The 13,377-nt window shown below is 46.8% G+C and overlaps 1 protein-coding gene across 15 annotated transcripts in view; it reads left to right on the forward strand.

Moving 5' to 3' along the window:
- Positions 1–13,377, forward strand: part of APBB2 (amyloid beta precursor protein binding family B member 2) — a 345,785-nt gene that overhangs the window by 90,611 nt on the left and 241,797 nt on the right. For 4 of the 15 annotated variants that reach the window (XM_075544398.1, XM_075544394.1, XM_075544399.1 and 1 more), the window contains exon 2: positions 8,243–8,354. The exons of the other annotated variants lie outside the window; for them this stretch is intronic. The gene's annotated coding sequence lies outside the window, so the exon portion shown is untranslated. The remainder of the gene's footprint in view (positions 1–8,242; positions 8,355–13,377) is intronic. 15 annotated transcript variants of the gene reach the window in all.

Raw genomic sequence — 13,377 nt, forward strand, 5'->3', positions numbered from 1 at the left:
GGGAAAATTTCCCCCCCCGAACCATTTCAGGTAGTTGCAGAGGGTCAGAGTCTATCCCAAACGTGTCAGCTTACATTTCTTAGGCTCAAGGATGCTGTTGTACATACCTGTAGGGCCATTTTCACCGAGAAACAACACTGTCTAATGCACGCTGCCAACTCCGACTTCTCCAGTTATCTTCCATTGCACCCGTCCCATAGTGATCAGTGGCCACTCATTGTGTTTGGTCTCCCTCATCTCCCTTATGGGTCCCTGGTGGCATATCAGGTTATGCACGGTCCCGCTAACCACGAAGTCAGCAGTTCGATTCCACCTAGACGTCATCCTTTGTTTGTTTGTGTTGATTTTACTATTCCTGGCACTGGCGGTTCTCAAGATTCCAGGAGAGTTGTCTCATAAAGGATTCATCATCTGGACATGTCTTATCGTTAGCCTAACATCCGGTTTAGATCAAGAATGTCGAGCAGAAATTGGACATCACTGCTGTGGAGACCCCCGAGGCTGTGATTCTGTGTGGCTGGTGTCGCTTGGTTAAGGTCGTTTGCTAGAGATTTATTTCCGTGGTAGAAATGCCTGTTCCCATAGGCAATGGGAAGTCAGCTGTGGGGGCATCGTCGGAGAGTGCCTAAGTAGCCTGCTCTCCAGCAGCCCTTCCCCAATGGGTTTTGCGTCCATTAGTGTCATTGCCGGAGTCCGTTGTGACGCTGGTGGTTGCTCTGTTTCCGGTGTCCTCTGACCTTCATTAGCTCCTCCCCAACCCATACCCTTGAATGCCAGTCACTGCGGCCTCATGGATTCTCTTGTTTCACTCAGTTTATTGTAATTCATCACTGTTATTCTTTTTTGATTTTCAGATTGTTGTGAATTTGGCCTAAAGGAGCCTTTTCTTTCTTTTTTTTTTTATCATTTTACTGGGGGCTCATACAATTCTTATCACAATCCATACATACATCCATTGTGTCAAGCACATTTGTGCATTCCTTGCCATCATTCTCAAAACATTTGCCTTCTTCTTGAGCCCTTGGTATCTGCTGCTCATTTCCCCCTTCCCTCCCCACTCCCCCCTACCTCATGAACCCTTCACCATTCATAAATTATTATTTTGTCATATATTACACTGTCCGATGCCTTCCCCCACCCCCGCCTTCTTCTCTGCTGTCCCTCCCCCAGGGAGGAGGCTATGCGTAGATTTTTGTAATCAGTTCCCCCTTTCTACCCCACATTCTCTCCACCCTCCAGGCATTGCCACTCTCACCACTGGTCCTGAAGGAGTCATCTGTCCTGGATTCCCTGTGTTTCCAGTTGCTATCTGTACCTATGTACATCCTCTGGTCTAGCCAGATTTATAAGGTAGAATTGGGATCATGATAGTTGGGGGGAAGAGGCATTTAAGAACTAGAGGAAAGTTATATGTTTCATCGTTTCTACTCTGCATCCTGACTGTTTCATCTCCTCCCCACAACCCTTCAGTAAGGGGGTGTCCGGTTGGCTACCAATGGGCTTTGAGTCTCCACTCTACACTCACTCACATTTTCAATGATATGATTTTTTTGTTCCTTGATGCTTGATACCTGATCCCTTCAACAGCTTGTGGTCACACAGGCTGGTGTGTTTCTTCCATGTGGGTTTTGTTGCTTCTGAGCTAGATGGCCACTTGTTTATCTTCGAGCCTTTAAGACCCCAGATGCTATATCTTTTGATAGCTGGGCACCATCAGCTTTCTTCACCACATTTGCTTATGCACACGTTTGTCTTCATTGATTGTATCAGGGAGGTGGGCACCCATTGATAAGATTTTTAGTTCTTTGATGTCTAATAACTGGTCCCTTCTGAACCTTGTGGTCAGACAGACTGGTTTGCTTCTTCCACGTGGGCTTTGATGCTTCTCAGCTAGTTGGCCTCTTGTTTATCTTCAAGCCTTTAAGACCCCAGGCTCTATATCTTTTGATAGCCGGACACTGTCAGCGTTCTTCACCACATTTGCTTTAATAGAGCAATGTGTTCTTGCATTGAGTAAGTGCTTGAGTGGAGGCCCAATGTCCATCTGCTGCCTTAATACCAAACCTATAAATACATGCACATAGATCTGTTTCCCTACACTCATATAGATATATTTACATATGTACATTCCATTCTTTGGACCTCTATAAGTACCCTTTGTCACCTAGTTCTTTCCTCTATTTCCTTTTACTTTCCTCTTGTCGTACTATCATGCTCAGCCTTCATTTGGTTTCAGTGTGCCCTATTAACACGTCCCTTTGAAGGGAGCTGGGTGGTATAGTGGACTACGGGTTGGATTGCTAACCTCAAGGTCAGCTGTTCAAAATCACCAGCCGCTCCTCTGGAGAAAGATGAGGCATTCAGCTCCCTAAAGATTCCGTCTTTGGAACTCACAGGGGGCAGTTCTGCTCTGTCCTACAGGGTGGGAATTGACTCCATCACAGGGAGGCTTATGAATATACCCCCTTGCGTCTTTGATTGTCTTTGCCCTACTCTTGGAAACTAAGATCTGGGCGTTTTCGAGTCTTGTTTAAGAAATGCATATCATCCAGAGGAAGTGAGAGCCATTCGCCATTTCTTTAAATGCCTCGTGCTCCCGTCTTTGCCTTTTGCTACGGCTCGTATCGTGGTGGCACTAGGGGTTTAGACCCTGGAAGGAAAGCGCCGAGGAGACCAGAATGCCATGTAAAGTGACCATCTTTGACCTTCAGGCTGGAGGGGGCAGAAAGGGAAGTGGGCTGGTGCCCACATGAACATAGCTAGCCCAGAGACTGCCCAGCAAGTGACGAGAGAGCCCGGGGAGACCATGCCTGCAGCTTTCCCAGGTGGTCTGTGGACAATGCAGCCCCTTCTCATGGCCAGCCCTGGCAGAGAGTGTATGCCTCCAAGCCAGCCTGATAAATCCACCTCCAGACCAAGACTCCCTTAGCGCTCTGAGTCTTCTTCCGAGGCAGCGTGAGGCACAAAGACGGTTGTGTGTTTGAACGCGCTTCCTTTTCAACATTAACACTCATCACTTTAATCTGAATCATCGTGCCTGAATGCAGTATCTGAATCGCTGCTGATTATGGTATGCGGCTGTTAATTATTAAAGGTGCATGTGCGCAACACATTAAGCAGCAACTTACAGAAACCAAGAGTTCCAAAACCCCTTTTTCCAGAGCAGTCCATCAGTCCGTGTGTTTTAGTGTTTATGATCGAGTTTCTGAGGGGAGTCGCCAACTCTGTCCGACTCTTCTGGAACTTACCATTGCCTCCAGGATCTCCCTGCAAATATAATCCCTCCCCTGCATGGAGTCCATTCTCACGCCGAGCAACCCTGGGGGACGGAGCTGTACAGAAGCGGCCTGCCTTGCCTTTCCCTCTGGAAGCGTAGCTGGCAGGCTCCAACCACCAGCCTTCCACGTGGTACCCCCGCGCTGTGCCCACTACGTGACCAGCACTCCTTTTATAGACAATGACATCCTTAAAACGCTCATTTTGCCCTTTTTATTCTCAAAAACGCCGGGGGCTCTAGTGGAGTAGCGGTTATGTGTTTGGCAACAACCTGAAAGTTCACTAGTTCAAAACTACCGGTCTCTCCTTGGGAGAAAGACGAGGTTATCTTCTCCCGGTAAAGAGTTACAGTGTCAGAAACTTACAGGACAGTTTCTCTCTGTCTTTTAGAGACACTATGAGTCAGAATTGACTCGATGGGAGTGAGGTGTGTTTTTTTTTTTGGTGGGGGGGGGTTGGCCAACTGTACCCAGGTGACTGACCTCTTCAGGTGTGTTTTGACCTAGTTGTCCCTACTTGCCCCTGGATTTCTGAGTGCCTTCAACATTTAGTTCTTAAAGTGATGCTGCTGAGCCAAAGGAAGCTCATCTTAGCCAAGAGGTGACATGCACTGTCAACTTGGGCTGTCGTGGGAGAGATCTGTATATATATACAGCCAAGTCCTTCTGGAGGTCCAAAGGTCCATCTCTGTTCATCCTTTCTATGCCAGTCTCCCCAGGGAGAAACGCATGTATCCCTCCTTACAGTCCTTTAATCTTCGGCTTATTTAAAGGAGCTTTAGCACAATTTTTCTTACTCAGAACCAGATTTCTTCCAGACTTTCAGACAGCTTGAGAACTATTATATAATTAAAGTTTTGTTTTATCTTGATATGATTGAACTATTGAATTGTGTGGTAGGTGGATTTTGTGCCAGTAAAACTTCTAAATAAATAAATACTGTTTTAATATGGATTTTTGCCGAATCCATAACTGCTTTAGCTAGTAAGAACACATGCGATTTTGGCTTCAGTGATGAGTTCATGTATTTTCATCAGTTCCGGTGAGGTTGTTTGCCCTGCATTGTGAGATAAAAGAGTACCTCCCAGCGTCCAGCCATCCAACGGGAACTGGACAGACTTGGGACTGGTAAGGAAGCATCTGAGGTCCCAGGTCCTTGGGATCTTCGTCTTCTGGCTGCATTTGAATGTGGACTGATTAAAGGGGGTGGGCGTGAAAGGAGATTTCCCCACCAATTTTCAGATTGTTTGTTGCTCATTTTAACACCCTCCACCCCTTCGGGCCATGAAGCTTGTTCTGTCTCATAGTGACCCTGTAAGACAGGGTAGAACTGCTCCTGTGGGTTTCTGAAACCATCTCTCTCTCTCTTTAAAAAAATCGTTTTATTAGGGGCTCATACAACTCATCACCATCCATACATGCATCAATTGTGTAAGGCACATTTGTACATTCATTGCCCTCATCCTTCTCAAAACATTTGCTCTCCACCCAAGCCCCTGGCTTCAGCTCCTCGTTTTCTGTGTTCCTTTTCTAAGGGCACGATTTACAATAAATATGGGATCCTATTGGACACACTGTTTCATGGCTTCCTTTCCTGGTGGTGGTGTAAGGGGCTTTGGTCAGCCGATCAAGCCCAGCAGGGCTCTTCAGGGGAGCGATCCGGCGTTGTGCTCCTGTGAACCATTACAGCATCAGCAACAGACCCGCTCTGCCCTGCAGCGTCACGGTGCACTGGCACGGGCTCGATGACAGTGGTTTTGGGTTGTCCCGATTACGTTGCCTAAGAACAGTTTTCCTGTTTTGTTAAATACAGCCCGTACTTTAAAAACGAAGTGTCCATTTGGGGTATTTGACTTTTTTAATTGTTTAAAATTTATATTATCATAGAAAATGGTTTTATACGTCTTGGTATCTTTAGGCACATCTTGGGCCTATTAAAAAAATAAATTCACTTTAGGAAAAAGTATTGATCTTAAGGGACAAAACGTAGTTCACTTTAGCTTGCCCTTTCCAGCAGTTACACTTACACCCTCTTGTCTGTTTCCCTTGACAGCCTCCCCTTGGTCTAGAAGTGCTGGGACAGATACATCTCATTTACATAATCGATCGCAAGTACCTTATATAAAAAGTGTTTTTCACCTAAAGAGATGGGCCCTTTAACATGCTCATGCTTGGTTCTTGTAAGCATTAATGAATGAAAATATTTCTAAAATTGTATTGGATGCTTTTCTCTTAAACATAGAGAGAAATAGAAAAACCACAATGATAAGCCCTTTGGGAAAAATCACAGCCATCGCTGCAGACACAAGTAGTGAGTTACTGTACAGCCGCTCTGCTGTCCTACGCACCAGGCATTCAGAAGCATACGGCACATGGGGGAAACGGAGGCAGAGAGAGAGCACTCAGAAAACTCCGTCCGTCCGTCTGTCCGTCCGTGGTACATTTAAACAGACAGGCGCAGTCCAACACGTCCAGTGGTTGATGGATGCCCTCTAACCTGTCCCTCCTCCTAGTGGCCGCTGTCCAGCAGCACAATGGCACACGGCTGCTCCTGTGCCTTCCTCAGTTCCTGGTAGGTTTGAGCCCTCAGTGGTAACTGCTGCCAATTCACCTTCATCTTGTCAAAGGTCTTGATCTGCTTCACTTCCCCTCTACTTTACCGAGCATCGATGTCTCTCCGGGCAACCGATGCAAAGTGTGTGAATTGAAGTCTTGCCATCTTCGCCTCTCAAGAGCATTTTGGCTCTACTTCTTCCAGAATGCTTCTTCCGTCCATGGTACTTTCATGTCTCTCACCAGCACCGCAATTCCACTGTCTGGATTCCTCTTGGTTCTTCCTCACTCAGTGTCCAACGTTCACGTGTATATGAGGCGACTGAAAATGCCGTGGCGTCAGTCAGCACATCCTCAAGTTAACCTGCTTGCTTTGTAACACTTTAAAGAGGCCGTGCGCAACAGATTTATCCAACGCAATGCATCTTTTGACTGTTGCTGCCACGAACGCCGATTGTGGATCCAAACAAGACAGTTTAATCCTTTCTCCATTTATCAGGATATTATCTATTGGTCCAGCGGTGAGGATTTGGGTCTTATCAATAAGCCTTCCTCCAGTCCTGATGCCACATTCGTCTTCACATAATCCAGCTTCTCTGATTAGTTGATCAGCACACAGCCTGCATGAGGATATTGAGAAGATACAGCCCTGACACACACCCTTCCTGATTTTAACCCGGGCAGTCAGTATTCCCTGTTCTGTTGACTGTGCAGCGCCTCAGCAGTGCAGGGATGCAGCCCTGACCGCGGGAACACCTGCAGTTTGCTTGTGGGCAGGGGCCTGGGTAGGGTTGTAGCTTGGGAAGTATTGGGAAGTAACTGGAGGAGGGTGACCTGAACCCAGAAAAACCAAGGGAGCTGGTAAAGGGGTGAGGACTGAATTCCTTCTGTCCATCTTTATGCAGCTGCGCTCGCCCCGTGCAGTTACTTTCAGTCACTTTGTGCTTCTTGCCATGAGGCGATGTAGCAGCGCACATGACGTCTGAAAGGTTGGCGGGCTGCTTCTGTGATGACTCTAGCCTTGGACACTGTGGGGTTCTATTCTGTCACGTATGGTTTTGTGTTAGAATGGACTTGAAGCATGAGGTTTGTTTGTTTGGAGCAGATTGTTTTTTTTCTCCCCCAGAGCCCACTGGGTGGGTTGAACCCCCACCTTTTGTGTACAGCCAAGGGGGACATGTGTGTACCACCAGCACAGTGATGCCCTGGGGTAATTGAGGCGCTATGTGCTATTGTCCCCATCCTACGGGCAGTTAGTACATACGGGCACTTAGAGGGGCCCTGGCACGGAGTAAGTGCTGCGTAAGTGTTGGCAATAACGATAATAAATGACGCTTATTGGTGTTTATGGGTTCTGTCTGCTTTTTAATTATGGCTGCTTGTAGTAGCACTTATTGCGTACTCCTAACTGACTGATTTCTCAAGCTCGTGTGGCTTATAAAGGAGGTCGCCTTGCTACTTTGAATTACGTACGGAGCGAGGCCCTGGGTGAGAGCCGAGAGCTGCATGGGCTTTCGGGTATGGGTTTCTGGTGCCCTCAGTCTGCCCACAGTGTCGCCTTTCTCGGAGGAATGATGGTACATCGTTTTCAGAGAATGTTAGTGGCGCAGGGGAGAGAGGTCCCACCTTCCAAAGTTCATTTCCAAGCTAACAGTGCAGCCATGACCCACCCATCCGTCCCCGGAGGAAGCGTGATGGCAAACAGCCTCCAGCAGACTAAAATAGACTCGGAAGAAAGGCCTGGAGACCTGCTTTAGGAAACCAACCTAGGAAAGCCCTCTGGATCACAGCTGTCTGATCCACAGCCAAGCAAGGCTGGCACAGGCCTTTGTGCACAGTGCAACCTGAGCTGGCAGCTGGCCGCCCAATGGCAGCTAACCACAGCAGCCCTTTGCAGTTCCTGGGGGGTCGTGGTGGTGGTGCCTATCGATCGCCCCGCTCCCCTGCTATAAAAGTACCCGAGTGTGAAGAGCGGTGAGTTTCCGTAAGTTGTGGCTGCATCCTTCAATTCACCCTGGCCTCCGCGTTTGTGGGATGAGCTCACTTTCGGAGGGCGGGGCTCTCAAATGCGATTTCCGACCTTCCCTCCCGAGTCTCAGTATAATTAGAAGCCCGGCTCCTCTCTGTGACTCCCCAAGAAAGATACTTCAACATGAACGGTTGCCAAGAAGCCTTGCTGGTTCCTGCTTTAGGAACTTTAATAAGACGGCATTTCAAAATACCATCTCGATTTAGAAAGCCCTGTTGGTATACTGTGAAAGGAAAATAACTTACGTAGCTCCTCATTTGGGCATGCCAATGAAGTCTTTCTTTTAATTATGCAGGGATCCTTTGAATAGCAATGAGGTGCTTTGATGTTTCAAGTTTCTAACCCGACTTAGAATTTAAAATTTCTGCCTTTACACAATTTCCAGGTATCTCTGGGCTGCCTGTCCTCCTTGGGTGATTGCTAGTAATTAACACGCCTTGTGGAGGGAAAAAAAAAGAAGCTCGCCTTCTGAGCTTTGAACCCAAGACCCGGGAAAAGTAAGTACTCTCTAACTTACGGCTTAAAAAAACCCGATTCTTTTCCTTGTTGCTGTTCCTCACTGAAAGTTTAACAGTGGTTTTGTGGGTTTTCTACTTGTTTTATTCCTGCCTTAAAACATACTTTTATAAACTCTTGCGGACTTTGAAGGGATCTCGGGAGACCCTTTCTTTAAACCTTTCGGGAAATGAGGGCTTCCCCTGTGATTTCATTCACTGGTGATAAACTGTGCTCAAATGTCCAGGGCACGGGGTACATTTGAAAGGCGACGTCATCTAAGATGGTCTGGGTTCCTGAGCCCCAGTGGTTTAGACATTTCGATTTTCTGGTTAGATTTTTGGGCCGTGGGACATTTTGGAATAATGATGGAACCCACTAGATTCGATTATTGCTTGGAAAGGAAAACAAGTTGTGAACTTGCTTGCTGAATGGGTCCCTTGTGGAGGTTAGTCCTTTAAGACTCAGTGCCCTCAGTTAGATTACTGGACACCTTTCTCTGAGGGATCCGCCAAGTCACTGCCAACTCATAGCGACGCTGAAGACAAGGTAGAGCTGCCCCTCTGAATTTCCAAGACTATCACTCTCTACAGGAGTAGAAAGCTCCCCTTAGGAGAAGCTAGTGGTTTTGAACTGCTGACTGTGCAGTTAGCAGCCCAACGAGGCTCCTATTGTTTTCTTAGCTAGATGGCTGCCTGATTGTCTTCAAGCCTTTAAGACCCCTGATGCTATTTCATTTGATAGCCAGGCACTCTCAGCTTTGTTCGCAACCTTTGCTTATGCAACCATTTTGTCCTCAGTGCTCTAGTTGGGACAGGCCGGTGTGCTTCTTCCATGTGGGTTTTGTTGTCTTTCAGCTAGATGGCTGCTTGTTTATCTTCAGGTCTTTAAGGCTTCAGGTGCTATATCTTTTGGTACCCGGGCACCATCAGCTTTCTTCACCACATTTCCCTGTGCAAAAACATTTGTTTTTATTGTTACAATGAGTAATTGAAAACCCAAACCAGACTCCCTATGTTGAGTCCATGCTCATTCAAAGCAGCCCTGCAGGACAAGGCAGAACTGTCTCCGTGAGCTTCTGAGACCGTAGCTTTTTATGGGAGTAGAAAGCCCCTTCTCGCTCCCATGAATAATTGAAGGGGTGGAAAAATTGTCAAAGGATTTTTTTGGTTGATGGTGAATTTGGTAGCCTACCAGCCATACTGCTCACCCATAAAGGGAGGCTTCTGTCCTGTAGCGGTTACTGCATCGTGAACGGTTACATTGAAACGGGATTGGGTTGGAAGCCAGCACTTTGTCGGGAGTAGGTAAGGAAGAGGACAATGCTTCAGAGTCCAGGTGTTTGCATTGGAAATGCACTCGGAAACCTACCTCCAGAAAAGGAGCTACTCAGGCTGCCCTTCAAGTCATCTAGCATTTCTTTAAAATTTAATGTATTCTCTGGTGAAATTTTCCCCTTCCATTTTACTGAAGTATTCCCTTTTGGGATATATGGTAGCACTCCTGTAAAAGTACTTTACTCTTTTGTTGAGGCAAAGCATCCTTAAGTGATTTTAGTCACAATAAGCAAAAGGCAGTCTCTCTCCTCCCAGAGACTGTGACAAAAAGTTCTCTGCTTTTAAAACTGATGTCAGGGGTGAGTCCTTGTAGGCATGTGAGGAAATGATATGGGGCCAGCTTCACATCTGTCCAAAGATGACTCCTATGTGGCAGGGGTCAGACATGCCTCCACACACGCCCATGCTGCACCCCCACTTCCTTTTCTCTATTCTGATACCAACCAAACCTCCCTTGATGCTTTACCTTTCTGCTGGGTTTCATGATTTAGTGCAATGGACTCTCAGAACTCACAATTCGGGTCTTTTATCAGGGCAGTTTACAGGTGACCACAATTGAGGATCAGAAAACATTGAGCCTACACTTCTCTGTACTCAGCCATGCCAGCAGCCATGTCTCTCTGGCCCTCAGACTCCCAGCCATGGGATCCATTAGCTTCTACCGCATTCTGCATCCTGGGAGTCCCACCGCCCCGTCTCTTGTCTCAGTGTGACTCCTCTGCTCTGTGTCATGGTCTCAGTGCTATTTCCTCTGTGTGGCAGTTATGTCATCATTTGTCAATTTTAGAGGATTAAGGCTGAAGAGGTAGCGTCTAGTCCGTCAATCAGGTCATAGCCGATGAGGCCTCTGTTTGGGCATGACCTTCTCCTGAGGATTCTGGGAACTCTTGTATTCCTCTTTGGAGGCTGGCGATAGATACGCTCTCTCGGCTCACTCCCTGGGAGACATTGCAGCTGACAAGACACATGGAACTAACAGCTAGTGCCCAGTGCTGGAGAAGCCACGTGGAAACCCCTGCCAGTGCTGAGATGCTTCTACTGCCACTGGATCCACAAGACTTGCCACCCAGTGGCCTGTGATCTTCCTGCATTCAGCATCATTGCATGTGTTTTGTGAGTCTGAAGAGGATTTTATAGATGGTACCAGGAGTGGTTCTAGAGAAATAAGATCATAGTTATGGGCTTCTCAAATTGGCTCTCCGACCTGACTAGGCTTCACAGCACTGATTGTGCTCTCTCTCCCCTAAAGGCAAGGATAAGTCTGCCACTCTTACTAGAGTGGGTGGTGTCAATCCATGGTGTGAAGCAGCAAAGCTGATGTCCACAGCATCACCACCAGTAGATGAAGTGCTGGTGAGAGGAGAGGCTCTGGGTGATCGTGTGTTTGACATGTTCCAGCAGTTTTGTCAGGATGAGAAGTATGCAGAAGCTGGTTGGCTTACAATAGGAAATCTGATCAGGGAAAGGGATAATCTCGAACCTCAGAAGCGCGTCAAATGCCAAATAACAGACCAAAAGCAGGTGCTACAAAGGAGCATCTTCTTTCCTCTAGTAACAGAGCTGACAATGCCGAAAACTAAACCCAGAGTCTCATCATAAGAGTAGCTGAATTACAGCGTCAGCTGAATTGCAGGTGTAGAACAGTGTCTGATATTAAAGTAAGGGCATTCATCGGAAAGAAATGGAACCCTGAAACATGGGATGGGAACAAACGGGCTTATGATGCAGAAGAGGAGGATATTGAGCCCCTCGAGTCCATTTAGCCACCCCAGTCAATTGATCCACCCCTCCCACCTGAGTGGATTAATCCACTATCAGTAAAACAACCCATACCTGAGCAGATAAACCAAATTGTTCAAGCTGAAATGCCAGGTGCGGCTGCATCTGTAGTATTGCCTGGGGGAGATGACTTAACATTTTACTGAGAGCTCCCAGGAAACACCCCCACCACCCAACACTCTAGACCTGTAACTAGAATTAAGTCTCAGGAAGTTGAGGTTCAGATGATGACTCAGGAAGAAGTGCACTATACTCATAAAGATCTACTTGAGTTTTTAAATATGTACAAGCAGAAGCCTGGGGAATATTCCTGGGAATGGTCACTAAGGGTGTGAGATACTGGTGCAAGGAATGTAACATTAGACCAGTCTGAATTTCTTGATAAGGGGCCCCTAAGCACATATTTTTCCTTCAATGTCTCAGCAAGAGAGGTTAAGAGAGGATCTAATTGCTTATTTGGTTGGTTCACTGAAGCATGGGCTGCCAGATGGCCTAGATTAGACCAACTTGAGGTACATAACCTACCTTGGTACACTGTAGAAGAAGGCATCCAAGGCTTAGGGAAATTGGTGTGCTGGAATGGATCTATCAGAATAATCCCATAGACCCAAATGGATCCTGTCGTCTTGCATTGCTTGAGTTTGATATCCCATCCTGGCCTGCTTTGCTAAGTTCCTGAGCTACTGACTTGGTAATACGCCTGCTGTTTGCTGCCTGTGGGCAGACTGCCTGCAATGCCCTATGGCAGACTCAACTGTCTGCTTCCTTGATTTTGGACCCAGCAGCCCTCCTAAGTTGACGGACTTCCAGTATATTAACTGGAAGTTAATATTAACTGTTCCACAGAAGTGAGTTGAACTGAGCCCTCTGTACTACTGTTGTATACGTTCATGCTGTTTATATCTATTCATATATATATATATCCATATATAATCATAAGTGTCCTGGTTTTGTTTCTCTAAAGAACCCTGTCTAACACACTCTGGTTTCTCTGCTGCTTCTACCACGTTTGCGGCTCTGTTTTCTTGCTGGTTGTAGGATTCTCTTTCTTCCTGTTTCTGAGATGGCCTACTTTTATACCCAGCAGGATGGCAAAACTGACCACTGAGTTCAGAGTTCTCTAAAGTACCTTATTTGCATATTCCCACCCAGTCACTGGGTGGGATTGATAGAGAAGAGCCTTCATGTACAGTTTCACCTCCCTGCAGCATGGGAGGAAATTTATAATTCACTCTTTTTTGAAAAACAAACAAACAAAACCTCTTTATTGTAAATTAGGTGAAATTCCAGAGAAGTTTTCCATTCAGGAATTCACACATTCTGTTTCAACTCTTCCCCTGCAACCCCATGATGTGCCATCCCATATCCCACCTTCTCCCTGTTTTTATTCCTACTGCTCCTCTTTTCCTAACCCTCTGGACTTTGTCCTTGGGCAAATGCTCTTTTGATTTCCATGCCAGACTGTTCTACCATGGGGGTGAGAGCTCAGCTCCAGACTGTAAAATGCTTAAGAGCCACAGTGTTGGGGCTTCCACCAGGCTCCATCCAAGTGGCACAGAATTCGCCCTCAACATAACGAGGATAAGAAGAGTGTCGTGCAGGAGTCTGCTCCACACTCATCTCATTCGTAAGGACTAGAGTCGCAGCACTTCACATGAGAGATGGAATCCTTTCTGAAATTTTCAAGGCATGAGAGAATGTCTCTTACGCTGTACTTGGAAAACGACAAGAGATACTTAGACTTACTGGCGGTTTCTTTTGGAGGAGACAAACACACAGGGTGGGGGAAAATTCAAAGCCCCAGACACCCTCCAGACTTATTTTTCACCCCCTTCTTTCTTCTGCTATGAAGCTCTGGGCTGCGAACCAGGAGCTGAGCAGTTTGTAACCACCTGCTATCTGGGGGAGA

Source organism: Tenrec ecaudatus, chromosome 3, assembly GCF_050624435.1.
Source record: "Tenrec ecaudatus isolate mTenEca1 chromosome 3, mTenEca1.hap1, whole genome shotgun sequence".
Lineage (NCBI taxonomy): Eukaryota > Metazoa > Chordata > Mammalia > Afrosoricida > Tenrecidae > Tenrec > Tenrec ecaudatus.